Consider the following 15648-nt stretch of genomic DNA (forward strand, 5'->3'; position numbering starts at 1 on the left):
CCATCGTTCCCTCACTCGTGAACAAGACCCCGAGATACTTGAACTCCTCCACCTGAGGCAGGACTTCTCCACCCACCCGCAAAAGCCACGCCACCCTTTTCCGATGGAGAACCATGGCCTCGGTCTTGGAGGTGCTGATTCTCATCCCTGCCGCGTCGCACTCGGCCGCAAACCCCCCTAGCACATGCTGAAGGTCCCAGTCCGATGAAGCCAACAGGACAACGTTATCCGCAAAAAGCAGAGATGAAATCCTGTGGTTCCCAAACCGGATCCCCTCCGGCCCCTGGCTGCGCCTAGAAATCCTGTCCATAAAAATTATGAACAGGACCAGTGACAAAGGGCAGCCCTGCCGGAGTCCAACATTCACCGAGAACAAGTCTGACTTACTGTCGGCAATGCGAACCAAACTCTTGCTCCGATCATACAGAGACCAGACAGCCCTTAATAGAGGGCCCCGGACTCCATACTCACTGAGCGCCCCCCACAGAATGGCACGAGGGACACGGTCAAATGCCTTCTCCAGATCCACAAAGCACATGTAGACTGGTTGGGCAAATTCCCACGAACCCTCGAGCACCCTGCGGAGGGTATAGAGCTGGCCCAGTGTTCCACGACCGGGACGAAAACCGCATTGTTCCTCCTGAATCCGAGGTTCAGCTATCGGCCGTATTCTCCTCCCCAGTACCCTGGAGTAGACTTTCCCCGGGAGGCTGAGAAGTGTGATCCCCCTATTGTTGGAACACACTCTCCGGTCCCCCTTTTTAAAAAGAGGGACCACCACCCCGGTTTGCCACTCCAGTGGTACTGTCCCCTTCCTCCATGCAAGGTTGCAGAGGCGTGTCAACCAAGACAGTCCTACAACATCCAGAGACTTGAGGTACTCAGGGTGAATCTCATCCACCCCCGGTGCCACTGAGGAGCTTACGAACCACCTCAGTGACCTCGGCTTGGGTGATGGATGAGCACGCCCCAGAGTCCCCACTCTCTGCTTCCTCAGTGGAAGGCATGTCAGTCGGGTTGAGGAGATCCTCGAAGTATTCCTTCCACCGTCCGACGATGTCCCCAGTCGAGGTCAACAGCTCCCCACCCACACCGTAAATGGTGCCGGCAAAGTACTGCTTCCCCCTTCTGAGGCGCCGAATGGTCCGCCAAAATTTCCTCAAGGCCGACCGAAAGTCTTCCTCCATGGCCTCACCGAACTCCTCCCAGACCCGAGTTTTTGCCTCCAGGAAAGAAAATAATAAAATATAAATGACATACACACATTTGCAAATTTGTTGGTACTCTTCTATTTAAGAAAGGAATACCAATACACAATTATCACTGAAATAGCCTGGAACTGACAAAAGTAATAGTATACAATGATTTACTGAAAATGGACTTCTGAAAATCGGACACTGTTTTTGATTTAGGGTTCAACAGAATCATAAAAAAAAATCAAAAGAAATCGGATGATTTAAAGGGTGAAAATTCATTGCTGCTGTTTGGTATAATGGTATTTACCACAATCTACATGGACCAGAAAGAAAGAGAACGGTCTGAGAAGAGCAGAAAGAAAATTATAGTCGAGCATGTTAAAGGTAAAGGTCCTAAGACCATCTGCAGGTAGCCAATGTTCCTGTGACTATACTGAAACAAATTTCAGTTAGAAGTATAGGGTCCACAGGACTGTTGCCAATTTCTGAACAAGATCTCATGGCAAATTGAAGAGACAGACAATATAAATGGTAATTGTAAATCCACTGTACAACTTACAAAGAGATTTGGGGTGAACTCCAAGGTTAAGGTGCCTCAGATCCCACTATCTGTCACTGTTTGAGCCAAAGTGGACAGCAAAGGAGGACTCCACTGTTGAAAGCAAAAATTAAAACAAAGAAAAACTGATTTTGAACTTGTCAAAATGCATATTAGCAAGATTCAAAGCTTCTGGGAGAAAGTCCCTTAGGCAGATGAGACAAAACTGTAACTTTGTGGCAAGTCACATAAGATGTATGTTCACAGACACAAAAATGAAGCATTCAGAAAAAACTGTATCTACTGTGAAAACAGGGGGAATTTGTGCAGGGTACAATGAAATAAAGAGAATATCAAAACATTGTGGAGCAAAATATGGTGCCTAGTCTCAGAAAGCTTTGTCTAAGTTGCAGGTCATGGGTCCTCCAACAGGCTAATGACTAAAGACACACGACACAACTAAAAACAGCAAAGAATATCAAGAATAAAACATTGGGCTATTCTAAAGTAGCATTCTATAATCTCTGATCTAAATCATATTAAACATCTGTGAAAAGAGCTGAAACACGCAGTTTGGAGAAGAAACCCTTAAAAACCTGCGACAGCTGGAGCAGTTTGATCATGAAAGATGGGTCAAAATACTTAATTGCAGTGATTGCCTCTGAAGGTTATGCAACAAAATATTAAGTTGAGGGTACTTTCTAATTTGGCAAAGCAATCACAGTTTAAAAGCAATGTTGGAATTTCATTAGTCCAATTTTTGTAAATGATTCATCTATTTAATCAGTTTCAAGTTATAAAGAGCTTCGTTGCTGGGTGCTTTGGATCGAGCACAATTGGATGGATCTCTCCTAGGCCTGTGTTCTGCAGTGTTCGCAGCCTTCCTCCTACACGAACCAAACAGGTTGAAGGGTGTCAGGTAGACTCTGCTTTCTGTGGTTCCTGACTGTGAGTTAATGGCTCGACGCTGTGCGACACCGTGGAGCACTTGAAGGTGAATACCATTGCAGTTGCTGAAGGGTTTCTTGAGGTTGCACGACTCAGGCGCATGAGTATGTGCACATTTCCAGCAGCGCCTTGCCTCTGTTATCCACTTGTCCAGGTCAGCTGTTGACTGCGCTGTGATACTGCAACAACGACTGATATAATGTTCTTTGCTGTCACAGAAGAGGCATTGTATTTTGAGTGGTTTCTTGTGGTCCTGTGTGTGGTTACTGGAGGGACTGGGGGCTCTGTACTGTGATGTACAGAGACGCCCTGACCTTTGCCTTTCGACATGATCTTCTCCCTTCCATTAACTTGAGGTTGTCCTGGTTGGTAGCGCTGTACCGGTCTGCTGGACAGGCTCTGCTGTTGGGCGTTTCCTTGAAGCCATCCATTAAGATCTTGTAGGTTATAGGGGTTGAGACTTGGGGCCCGATTTACTAAAGGTTTGCGTGTGTAAAAACGTGTGCAAACTTGACAGCATCCGCAAACCAAAGTGCCAGCTGATCTACTAATAGCGTGCAAAGAGGACTGCGCCTCTCAAATGCGCAAAATAGCGCACGCAATTCATTTAGTACTTTTGCCCTGATGAATAATCAATATGGGGCGTAGCCGCCAGAAATCGCTAAATACTGGGAGGGGAAGATGCAAATTGGTCCATTTACCACGCACAATGAGATTTACCAAGCCTGAAAGTAATTGCGTGGATTGTGATTGCGTCTGTATTTAATACGTTCGAAAGGAAGGTGCTAATCTCCACATGCAAAAGGAGAAATATTTTATTTGAATGTTAAATCGAGTATTATTCAGCAAAAGGTTGCCACAGGAGGCACATTCATTTTTTTATTTGTGATAATAAATAAATCACGTGTTTTCATGGAGAAAAAAGTGTTTCTCATTGTGCGCCTATACTTGTTCTGCAGTCATACCCCGGTGTTGTGCCGTATTCAGCACCCCTGCCGTGAAAAGCACCCCCTCACCTGACAAAAATTATATTCTCATCCCGTGTCATGTTCTGTTTAGCGTCCAGTTTTGTGTTAATGATTCATGTTTAAATGCGCTCATGGATTCCACAATAGTCATACTTTCCCACAATCACATAACAAAAATCGGGTAAATGGTTATTGATGTCATTAATTAATAGCCTGCTTACTGTGTTGTCTTCCATAATATTTGTCAATATATATAATATAAACTCCTAAGTATGTGTTTGTGTGAGTGTGTATATATAAATATATTGAAGTGTCAGTGTGTTGTTTTTTTTCTTGGTCTACTTATCATTGAATATACAAGGGGGTGCTTTTCACGGCAGGGGTGCTGAATACGGCACAACAATTTGCCTCTTCCACTAATATCTCTATAACTCAAACTCGTCAAATTTCATTTTGCGCTTGCGACTATATCCTGCTTTCCATCCACTCTCCATGGCGCAAAGTTTGCACCGCAAACCGTAAGACGCGCGACACCTCATTTAAATACTGAGGTTTGCACCTGTTATCAATTGCGCACGCAATCTTAGTTGATCACCCGCAAAACACACAACAACAGCATGCGCAAACTTTTTCAGTGCACACGCAATTTAGTACTCTTTATTTAGGATCTTAGTAAATCGGGCCCTTGGAGTATTAAGTTTTCCCTGAACTTGTAGATACTCAATAGACCCATCTCTGTGGTACTTGGGTAGTTTACTGAGTAAGCAGTTGACATGAGAGCAGCAGTTTAGCTCTATGCCCATAGGCCCCTCGAGGGAGAACAGCATACTCACTAGTAGGTGGACTTGTAGGGCGAAACTCTGGAAGGTGTGGGCATCACCAGGCTTCACATCTGCGGTGTTCAGAATGGCTGCTATCCCGCTTTGTGCCAGCTGGTGTGGCTGACCATACTGCAACTGTAAAGCTTGCATAGTTGCAGAGTATGGGTTTGGATGGTGACGGCAAGACATACCAATCATCTGCGCTTCGGGCAGCTTAAGATGTTCGAGTAGTACGTGATATTTGTACTTCTCAGACAGTTCTGTATGAGGCTCAAGCAGGTTATCTACAGCCAGCTTCAGGTTAGCAAATTCTTTTTCGCTGTCAGTGGAGAAGTCTGGGATTTTGGGTGTTGGCACATCGTATGCAGAGCGGTGTGGCAGAGCAGGCCTGTATGGGATCGCAGTCTGACCTGATGGCAGCTGCATCTGATGAGTTGTGGATGAGTTACCTCTGGAGACAGGTAGAGTCTGCTGGAATGTTGGTATTGATGGAGGCACTGTAGCAGAGTGAGGCGGGCCGTAGCTGGAAGGGGTGTGAGGCCTCACTTGTGGTGAGTGGTAAGGAGCTGCTGTAGAATGATGGGGCAGCAGCAAACAACCCTCCACGTCCTTGTCCTGTATCAACACAGTGGCAAGGCGGCCCTGAGACATGAGAATGCAGTGGGTCTGGCCTGGTAGGGTACTGCTGCACCAGAGTAGGTGTCATCATGCCTGATGGAATTACAGGACACGAGGAGCCCAAACGCTCCGATGAGGCTGGATGTACTGAGGTGAATGCTGAATTTAATTTCTGTTCTCCTGTTATAGGAGTGTAGGCTCCAACTCCAGTGTCGACCTCAGGTCTCCAAGACGTGTGTCCCGTTATGGTTTCAGCGGCCTGGGGCTCCTTGTCCTTAGCCAGCTCCTCTGGCGATGAAAGGAAGTAGCTTGGGGAGTAAAATGACGTCTGAGGTTGAGGTACCGGAGTTGAAGGTACTGATGGGGTTGTGGCGCTCCTCATGGTGTCATTACCCTCATCTCTCTGTTCTTCCATCAGGAAGGAATTGATGTGCTCCAACAGCTCCTGACGAGGACAACGTCTGGTTTCATACTGCTGGAGTTTGTGTTAATTGTACCACTTCAGCATCCTCTTCCTTCTGATTCTTAGAGATGGATTCGATGAGTCGTTTCAGTGAAGTACAGCTCAGCAGGTCCTCGGAGCTGAGGCTGTGTGAGGCTGTGCGTCTGTCCAGATGAGAGGCTGCGTCTGCTCGGCTCTGCTCCTCTGTAGTGTGGGAGGAAAGGGCAGGTCGCTGTGGATTGTAGGCGAGGACGTAGTCCTCAAGATGTTTGGGAACGCGATGATGTCTCACATGATGCTGCTGATCTTCGATATGAGGCTGATGGGCAGCTCTATCTTCAGATGTCATCTTCTGTAGTTGTCAATTTATCCGGCTCGAAGAACCATTTGTTGGGGATTTGACCCCTGAGAAACTGGTGTAATCTGAATATTGACCACTACAGGGTTCAGGTCAGAGAACACGCAGACATCTGATTATTCCACACGTTACTGTATTGGAGATTCATATAAAGATGACGGATGGTGACAGAACTGAACGAATAATTGAAATGATGAACAGATGAAAGAGTTTATCATCAATGACTCGATCTAACTGTACTGTCGGCGCTGCGTAACGTCTACCAATTGCCCAACCGGAAGTGAAAACAGTTCGCGCCATCAGATGACATTTCAAAATAAGAGCGTCTTAAACAAAATAAGAGCGTCTTAAACTGATCGTCTCTGTCCGTGAAGAATTCACAACACGCATTTTTAATTTGAGAGTTGAACACTGAATCCCAACACTGAACTTGGCATGTGCACTTCTAGGAAGACTGAAAACTGTTTTGGATTTTTTCCACTTACGAATATTTTTTCCAGTTGTAATGATGGTATGATGATATTTTACTTACTAAACTGGAACGGTATGGCATCAGGGGTACAGTTTTACAGTGGGTGAGGAGCTATCTGAGTGACAGGAAACAATTTGTGAGGCTGGGTGATTACTGTTCCAAATGTTTGAGCACTACTTGTGGTGTCCCCCAGGGGTCGATGCTGGGACCCATATTGTTTAGTCTTTACATCAATGACTTATGCCAAGTATCAAAAGTAATAAAACCTGTTGTATTTATTGACAACACAAATCTGTTCTGCTCTGGTACTGATTTACAAAAACTAATGCTTGATGTCACGACAGAATTGAGTAAGTTAAAATTATGGTTCACTGATAACAAATTATCATTAAACATGAGTAAGACAAAAATAATGTATTTTGGTAATTGGAGAAGTGATGTGCAAATAAAAGTTGAATTGGATGGCAGCGATATTGAAAGAGTAAACGAAATCAGATTTCTTGGAGTAATAATGGATGATCAAATTAGGTGAAAATCTCATATTAACCATGTACAAAACAAAGTTTCAAAGAGCATTTCTGTACTTAACAGAGCAAAACAGGTTTTGGATTACAGGGCCCTCCACATTCTTTACTGTTCACCAGTTCTTCCATATTTCACTTACTGTGCAGAAATTTGGGGCAATAACTATAAAACTAGGTTACACTCATTACTCATCATACTTCAAAAGAGAGCAATACGATACTGTACATTCGTAAGGCTGGATATCGAGATCACTAACTCACTATTCTTACAGTCTAAAGTTATAATTTAAGGGGTAACCTAAATTTCAAATCTTTATTTGTGCGTACAACAAAAATACATTTTTGTGTATCAGTTTGTGGAATTAAACTGTGGAATGGTTTGAATTTGGAGTTAAAAGAATGTACAAACACAAAACTATTTAAAGGGATTGTGACATGAAAAACACATTTTTCTTGATTTTTTGTGTTTTGTTGGGTGTCTTGACATCAATTACACCCAAAAAACAACGAACTTTTAACATTCAGTGTATTGTGTGCTTTCTGGGATTTTCCCCATAACTATGCAAAAACGGCGCACCTGGTTTGCTGGCGGGCCGTTACGTAACGGCCCGCTAAATCACCGCCCCCTCCACCCAGCTCCCTGTCTCCTCTCCTCTCCAGTGCACCATAAAGGCTGATTTATGGTTCCGCGTTACACCGACGCAGAACCTACGGCGAAGGGTTACGCGACGACGCGCACCGTACACTGAACCCTACGGCGTATGCTCTGCGTCGATTTAACGCGGAACCATAAATGAGGCTTAACACGGAGCGGTTTAGAGCCTCTTCTGTTCTAATCACCGGAGGAAAACTGCTAAGAAGACCCGCGGCCACTGACTGGACTTAAGATAAGGGGACACTTTATTTACATGCCTTTATTTTTATGATTGTTTGCTGTGGTTCGCCCTGCTGCTTTTCCGTGCATGCTTCGCCTGTCGCTCCCGGCTTAACTCTCCGACGCCGCTGTGAGCGTATGGCTGGAGGAGGAGGAGGTTTGGAGGAGGAGCGGAGCAATGATTGACAGGAAAGGGGGGAAAGGAAGCATTTTTCACGGCGCAAAAAAACACTGTAATAAAAAGCCAGGAAAAGAGTACTAGAGTGAAGTTTTTCTTGTTACACTCTTTTAGACACATTTGAGGGATGTTGGCCAAGACTTTTAATAGTGTTAAAAGCATGTTAAAAATGATGTCACAATACCTTTAAGAAGAAATATAAAGAAATGGTTTATTTGAGGTATAAAAGTGAAGACTGTGTTTAAAGATCACCAGCTGTGTGTGTACTGCTATTTTGTCATGTTGTCTTTGTATGTTTATATACTTATACGTATTATATAGATATACGTATTATATTTATATCATAGTTATATTATATTTATATCATAGTTATATTATATTTATTGTAGAGCTTACATCTTGTATTAAACAGGTTATTTTTGTAAAAATAATATATATTTATACAAATGAGTGTATAGTATAAAAAAATAAATACAGACATATAATTTATGTTTAGTTGTGGAAAGGGGGTGGGATTAAATAAGTTTATACTTCCTCCCACTCCTTTTCAAACATGTAACTTGAAATATGTGTTTTGATGTTGGTTTTTTTCTTTATGTGGTGGAATGCCCACCCGTATTTGTTTTCTTATCTTTTTTCTTGTTTTTTATACATGTTCGAAATAAACGAAAACGAACGAACGAACGAAATGATGGACTGTACGTTATTTGGAAGAGGCCCTGTATACCTTTTTTCAGACTTATGGACAACAACATCTGCTTTCCTGCGAACATTGCTGATTTCTTTCCTCCTTGGTATTGTATTACCACCAGCCTGAAAGCCCCAAAATGCTCAAACATCTGGTTTTAAAGAGGTACTCACGCTAATCATGTTAATTTGGTTATCAGTGCCTGGTTGCGACAATAATTAAATCAATGATGAAATGCTGAAATGTTGATATGTCAAGTAATGTTTTTAAAGATCATATTTACTACCCCCACTGTGGCTCGATAAGGAAAATTTTAAGTTAAAAGAGAGTTACATTACTGTAGTGACTGAGCATCACTTTTGTTGCTGAAAATATGAGCAAACTATGATATATTTTTATGGGTAACAGCTCATCTGCTTTTTTCCTGAAATGTTTTGGCTAAAAAAAATACTCTATTCACTAGTAGTGTTTTTTTACCTTAAACACACTTGTTGAGTGTTTTTAACAAAAATACCTTGTTGAAAGTATTTTTGTCATCTATTTCGTATACCAGAGCTGTGTTGCTTTTTGTTAATATTTGTATTTTACATGTAAAATACAAAGGAAAAATTAGAAATAATGTAGTGACATGTAATTCTCCTTTCAAAAGTAAAGAACATACATCATCTGATAAAAAATCAAGAAAGGTCCATTTTACAGATTTTTACGATGCATCCTGCTGTGTGTATGGACAGAAATTTGACATATATTTTTGCACAATTCTGTAAATCTGCTTGTGTGGATGTGAATTTGTGATGGACTGGCAACCTGTCTAGCGTGTACTAATGCCTTTTGCCCGAAGAGAACTGGAATACTCTCTAGCAGACTCATGTGATCCTGAACAGGAATATGCGAGTATAGATGATGGATGGATGGTCTGACAGGCGTGCTGTTCATAGTTGGACAACAAGGAGGCACGGAGCTGGACGGTTGGGCCAGGGCAGCAGTGATTGACAGGTCACCGGGTGGTGCCTTGAAAGATGTTTGAAACGAAAACGTTTATCAAGTTGCAGTCTGGCGTGAAACCAGATAGACTAGTTCGATACATTAGTCTGAAGTAAGTTGAAGTAAGTAACTCTAGAAAAGTGCTTTTCTAGTGAGTTTAAAAATAATGGCAATTTGACTGCACACGTAGAAGAGAAGAGACTATATCTCCAATAATTTAACTGTGCGTGAATGTTGACGCATGAAGCTACCTTCAGACATAACGCTTGTCTGATATGATATGATAAAAAGACTAAATTTCCAGCCCAGACATTGAAAATTGTAGCCTCATACTGTAGCAAAAGGTAAGTTTGGACTAACTCATTTTGGTAAGCCTAATGTTGAATGTGGATTTAGCTCATAACAATAGATTATTGTATGTGTGATGCCATTTTACTACCGTTTTATTAATTTTGACAGTCAATATTTTTTACAATTCTGTCTCATCAAGGGATGACACTGAGTCAGGTACTTCTGTCTCCAAGGGGGAGGACACTGAGCCGGAGCTCCTTGCAGGAGGCCCCACTGAACTTCCCACAAGAAGCACCACATACTGTCCACAAAGAGTCCAAGTGGTATGCTTAAACGTACTTAGCTATCAATAAACCATTTTAATAGCAACTATTCTGCCTTCATTTGGTTGACCCTTTCTTGTCAAAATGACTGTTGTATTGTATGTTTTCCATTACTGATACCTTTAATATGTGTGCCCATGACTACTTAATATGTATTCTAGACATGTCAAGATCCAGAGAGGAGGTCCCTGTTCAATCATGGCTGAAAATATTCCCAAGAACTCAACATGGAACAAGACTGAGGTATAGGGACAATTTATGGCCGGAGTACACTGGACTGAGGCCTTAATTTCCCCAAAGTGAGTTTAAGGTTAAATTAAAATAAAGACATGTTAAATCATCAGTATTAAAGCAGCAAAAAATGATAAATATAACAAAGAAATGATAGAAAAAAGCACCAATAGATAGATAAAAATTTATCAGAAAAAGAGTGCCACAACACAGTGCCATTTGGTGCAACTTTGCCTCAACAGTGCCACTGTTGTCCCGCTTTACTATCACACAATTTTCACAAAATATCTGATCTAAGACCTACTAAAGCTGGAGACAAACAAGGCAAGGCAAGTCAAGTTTATTTGTATAGCACAATTCAACACAAAGTAATTCAAAGTCCTTTACATCAACATTAAAAGCGGCAAGACACAATTAAACAGCAAATAACAAATACAATGAAATAAAATGATACGAAAAGAGTTAAAATAATAAAAAGCACAAGTTGTTAAAAAGTAAGGGCATTAGAGTACAGCAGGTAAGTATTTAATTTAAGAGTACGCTTTAAAGACTTTAAACTCTATTGAAAGATCGTTGTGTTCGTTTGTCTGGTGCACCATAAGAAAACCAGTGAACAGAATCAAATGTTAATACAAGCTTTTATTATATCATGCACAATATTCTTCAGCCGAAGGTAAACCTTTCTCAAACCACAGAGGTAGGAGAGAAAATGCACGCTGTGGTCATCAATCCAGTCATATTTATACTGAAAAAGGGAGGTGTTTTGTACGTTAAAGGAGCAGAACCTTATCTGTTGAACCTTATCTGGGAGGCCAACTGGAGGGAAAGAAACTTCAACATGTCAGCCATATTTCAGCCATTTATTTTCTGTTGTCTATCTCTAATCCGACATGCCAACCCAGCAAAGATCTACGACAACCAAAACCCAGAGAAAAATAGGAGGGGACCCATCAATCTTAAAAATCCGTTCCTCTTCACCGTCCTCACCTAAAGAATTCAGCTAATCAGCCTGCTCATAAAAACAGGAGGTGGTTCTGTGTTGAGAGCAACCATCAGTGTACAATCTTATAGAAAAAAACCCTCATACTTTTAACAATTTCATAAAATCCCAACACTATCCTTTGACTCACTGGAAGCCAGTGTAGCAATTTCATGACTGGTGTAATATGGTCCAGTTTGTGTTTGTAAGGACCACTGTGAGCAAATTTTGCAGGATACATTTACAGTATATTTAAGTGGGTATCACAAATATCACAAATAACCAGAGGTGTATAATCCAGGTGCCATAAAGTAAAAATCCTGCCCAGCAGTTGTTCCAACCGGTCACTAAACCAGCTCCTCTGCAGGTATATGGTAGGTTGTTCATGAAAACACCTACTCCAAATTTACTGGCTGATCCAGAAACATGGCAGCGTTTTTACTTTATGGCACCTGGATTATACACCTCTGGAATGTGCTTTAATGTTGTTGTTTTTTTTACAAAATCAAAAATAGTTTGGAATCAATCTTAAATTAAGATCAATTTTGAAATGGGGTCAGTCTCAAAGCACCATTGGTCAAATAATGTTCTTTACATTAAGCTGATATTTGCTCATTAAAACATATAGGGGAGAGTGGGGTAATTTGTGCCAAGGGGCAAGCTGTTCCACCTCTGTTATCTGTAACCATAGAAGAAATTGGTCATGTGATCACATATTTTTGGAGAGGCATCCATTTCAATCATCCTGCAAAGAAGGGAGACATATGGCTTGAGAGATAAGCACATTTAAGTTCAAAAAACAATTTTATGCCCTCCAAAGTAAAATTTCTATGAACAAGGTTTTTTGATTGCAGTGTTCGAACAATTATAGACAACTTAGAAAACAGTTCACACATGTTTTGGTGCTTTAGTAAACTACACCATGAATCTATACAGTTAGCATGATAGTAACTTAAAACAGCTAGGGGATGCATTTTCTTCCAAGGGGTGGGGTTGGGGTCATTTGTGCAAAAGGGCTCTGAAAAGCTTAAGAAAAGCAAACCCAAAGAGATTAGAGACTCAGAGAGTTACTTTCCCATACCGGTGACTTTGGACATCTGAGCTCTCATAATCAGTTTAGGCTCTTTTGTTTTGCAATCCTGCTAAGCAGAACTTTTCCTTGATTTAAGTACAATAAATCACTATTTTTGGATCTCCTGCATCTGGGTCCTACTCCAACCGCACCCTGAGAAAAATGTTAAATAAACCATAAATAAGCAATTTTGTATTGAATTTATTTTGCTTTTATATAGCATCCTTGTTTGTGAGATTAAAGTTATATGTTTTGCCAATGGCACAATTTACCCCGGTGTATTTTCTGTAACAGCACAATTTACCCCGCGCTGGGGGCAATTTGTGCCACAAAACCACTTTTTTTTCAAAAGCTATATTTCTCATACAGTTTACTTTAGATTCAAAGTGATTGTTCCCATAGATGTACAACATCCTAAACTATATACCAATTTTAGTTGGAGGCTTTGCTGTAATCCCCTTGCTTTAAAGGCACTTAAAGTAAAAAATGGCACTACTTACCCCACTCTCCCCTACCTGTGGATCAGCCAGTACATTTAAAACAGGTGTTTTGACTAACAAACCTACCATCTACCTGCAGAGGAGCTGGTTTAGTGACCGGTTGGAACAACTGCTGGACAGGATTTTTTACTTTATGGCACCTGGATTCAGGGGTGCAGATGCCATGTCAGGATTGGGGGGGACACCAACGTGATTTTAATTTTTAATTTTTTGCCAATATGCAACTCATACCATGCCATAAATTGGTAAAGGCTTGCCAAAAAATACTGCACAGGGACTGCCCATCCTAACAGGTAGCCTATATGACAATCCATTGATCCACCAATTGATTATTGAAAATAACACATACGACCGGGAGGAGGCAGGAAAACAGCGGAGAAATGAGCCACATGTTGGCTACGGGCAGGTACGAATGTAAACAGAACGTTGACAAAAAGTCATTGTCGAGCCCGTCAAAAATTTTAAAAATATTAAAGGAGCATGAGGCTCCTTTTAAGAAATGAGACTCATTAGCGCCACCCTTCACCACGACGGCTGTCGGGGGTACTGCAGCCAACAGCGAAGCCGGCACGGGAGAACGGGGACAACGGGCATGCAGCGTCATGTGACGTCACATCGGCAGGACAGCGCGGGAAATTCGGGCCTGTTCAAGGCAAAGGAGAGATACACTAGAGCAGGGGTTCTTAACCTTTCTGACCTTGGGGCCCAATTTTTTCAGTATAGAGTGGCCCGGGGCCCATTAAATATAAACACTGTATAGCAGGGGTATTCAACTAAAACTTTAAGAGGTCCATTTAGAGAAAATTTACTCAAGCGTAGGTCCAGAACATCATAATATATATATATATATATATATATATATATATATATATATATATATATATATATATATATATATATATATATATATATATATATATATGTGTGTGTGTGTGTGTGTGTGTGTGTGTGTGTGTGTGTGTGTGTGTATATATTCAAGTAGCCTCATAGTTGTATCAACATCTGCATCTGACTGTTATATTAAAAAAGTACATATTTGCCTTAACATGTGTAACTTGAATTAAACATATTTTTTTCTCTTAAAAATAAAGTAGATTTTATTTTATTTTTCAAATGCTATCTTATTTTATTTCTCTACCAGCAGTTTGAATTTCCTCTTTTCTTTGTTAATTGTCTCAACACATTTTTATACTAAATTAATATAAACACATCTTAACAATTTAACAGTTTTGCAGTTTTTCTTTCTTCCCCTCTTATAATCTTATGCCCCCACTTTCTGTTGTTCAGTGAGAGAACTGAGCTCAAACTTCTCCTGTCAGGACTTTAAATCTGGGCTGGATGGTGTCAGGTTCTCATATGCATGTGGAGGTGCTCATTGTTGAGCCTGAAACGATATTTAGTTTTAATTATGTTCACTGTGGAGAAAGCTGCTTCACAGCTGTATCTGGACCCAAACATGGGCAGGATGTTTTAAGATGGTCAGTTTATTTTTCTGTGACTTCAGTTCAGACTTGAGTGGATATGTTTGATGAAAAACTTTGTGTTTTGTTTCAGTGGCGTTTCACTTTCGCACTTTGAACGCCACGGTCTCTGAACGTATGAGACACTGGTTTTGTCCCAGTGGGAAGACTGAACAGGATGAATTTGTCCATTCCGGGTTGCATATTTAAAAATACAGCGAGGACAAAACTTAGTTTGATTTTACTTTAAGTTATTTACATTAATAAGTTGTCAGGACTCAGTGTGTCGGGTTCATCCGAGCCTGATCAGCTGCGACGGGCACAGCCCGCACCGCAGCTCTCTGGTCGCGCTGCAGCAGCCGAATCACTTTCCGATGCCTTTTCGAAAGCCCGAACAGTCCAGTCCAGCAGACACGACAGCCCACGCATCTACATCTACCATCTTTCAGCAGTAACGACGGAGCCCACCGCCCGTGCGGCACCGACCTCCCCGGCCGCGGGGACGCGTCGGGATAAATAATCACGCCGCGCTCGCTTGCTCTGGGTGCAGACCCAATTAATCGATCCCTGATCCTGGCGGATCTAAACCTACTCTGTGCAAAATGAAGGATTTTCTCTGTAAATACACACCATTTCTCTTACTATTACACGTACAGCTAGCTGAGTGTCTTCTTCTCCTCATTTGGTTGGGAGTTTCTATGCAGTCCCGCGGCCCTCGCGGCCCACACGTACAAAACTGAATTTTTTTGGCGGCCCACTAGATGGTGCTCGCGGCCCAAGTGTGGGCCGCGGCCCTATGGTTAAGAATCACTGCACTAGAGGGCTAATTCTTTTGGGTTTGGAACGCTTTATCTGACATTATTACTAGAAAACTTAAAACGTATACGAATTTTTTTCATAAATCCTGCCTCAAGCTCCTTTAATTCAGACTAAAAAAAAAAATGTATGGAGTAGCAATACTTTCATTCTGTACACTTTTTTTTTTCTTCTTTATTGAAAATATATTCATATACAAACAACAAGGCATCACATTTTTTTTCAACATGTATCAGGGAAAATGTGCATAAAGGGAGACCAGAAGGAAAAGAAATAACATAAAAAAGGAAAATAACTTAAAGGGACTAGGGCTTATCCAATAAATTATATTCTTTATTCTGTACACCTTAAAACGCACCATGGATGT

The 15648-nt window shown here is 41.4% G+C and overlaps 1 long non-coding RNA gene across 1 annotated transcript in view; it reads left to right on the forward strand.

The window, feature by feature from the left end:
- The window catches only part of LOC133461934 (uncharacterized), an 18107-nt gene extending 7558 nt beyond the window's left edge, over positions 1-10549 (forward strand). Inside the window, exons 2-3 of the long non-coding RNA XR_009784237.1 lie at positions 10134-10223; positions 10385-10549. This is a non-coding gene — a long non-coding RNA (uncharacterized LOC133461934). The remainder of the gene's footprint in view (positions 1-10133; positions 10224-10384) is intronic.
- Positions 10550-15648: the final 5099 nt, after the last annotated feature.

This window comes from Cololabis saira, chromosome 2 (assembly GCF_033807715.1).
Source record: "Cololabis saira isolate AMF1-May2022 chromosome 2, fColSai1.1, whole genome shotgun sequence".
In the NCBI taxonomy this organism is placed as follows: Eukaryota; Metazoa; Chordata; class Actinopteri; order Beloniformes; family Belonidae; genus Cololabis; species Cololabis saira.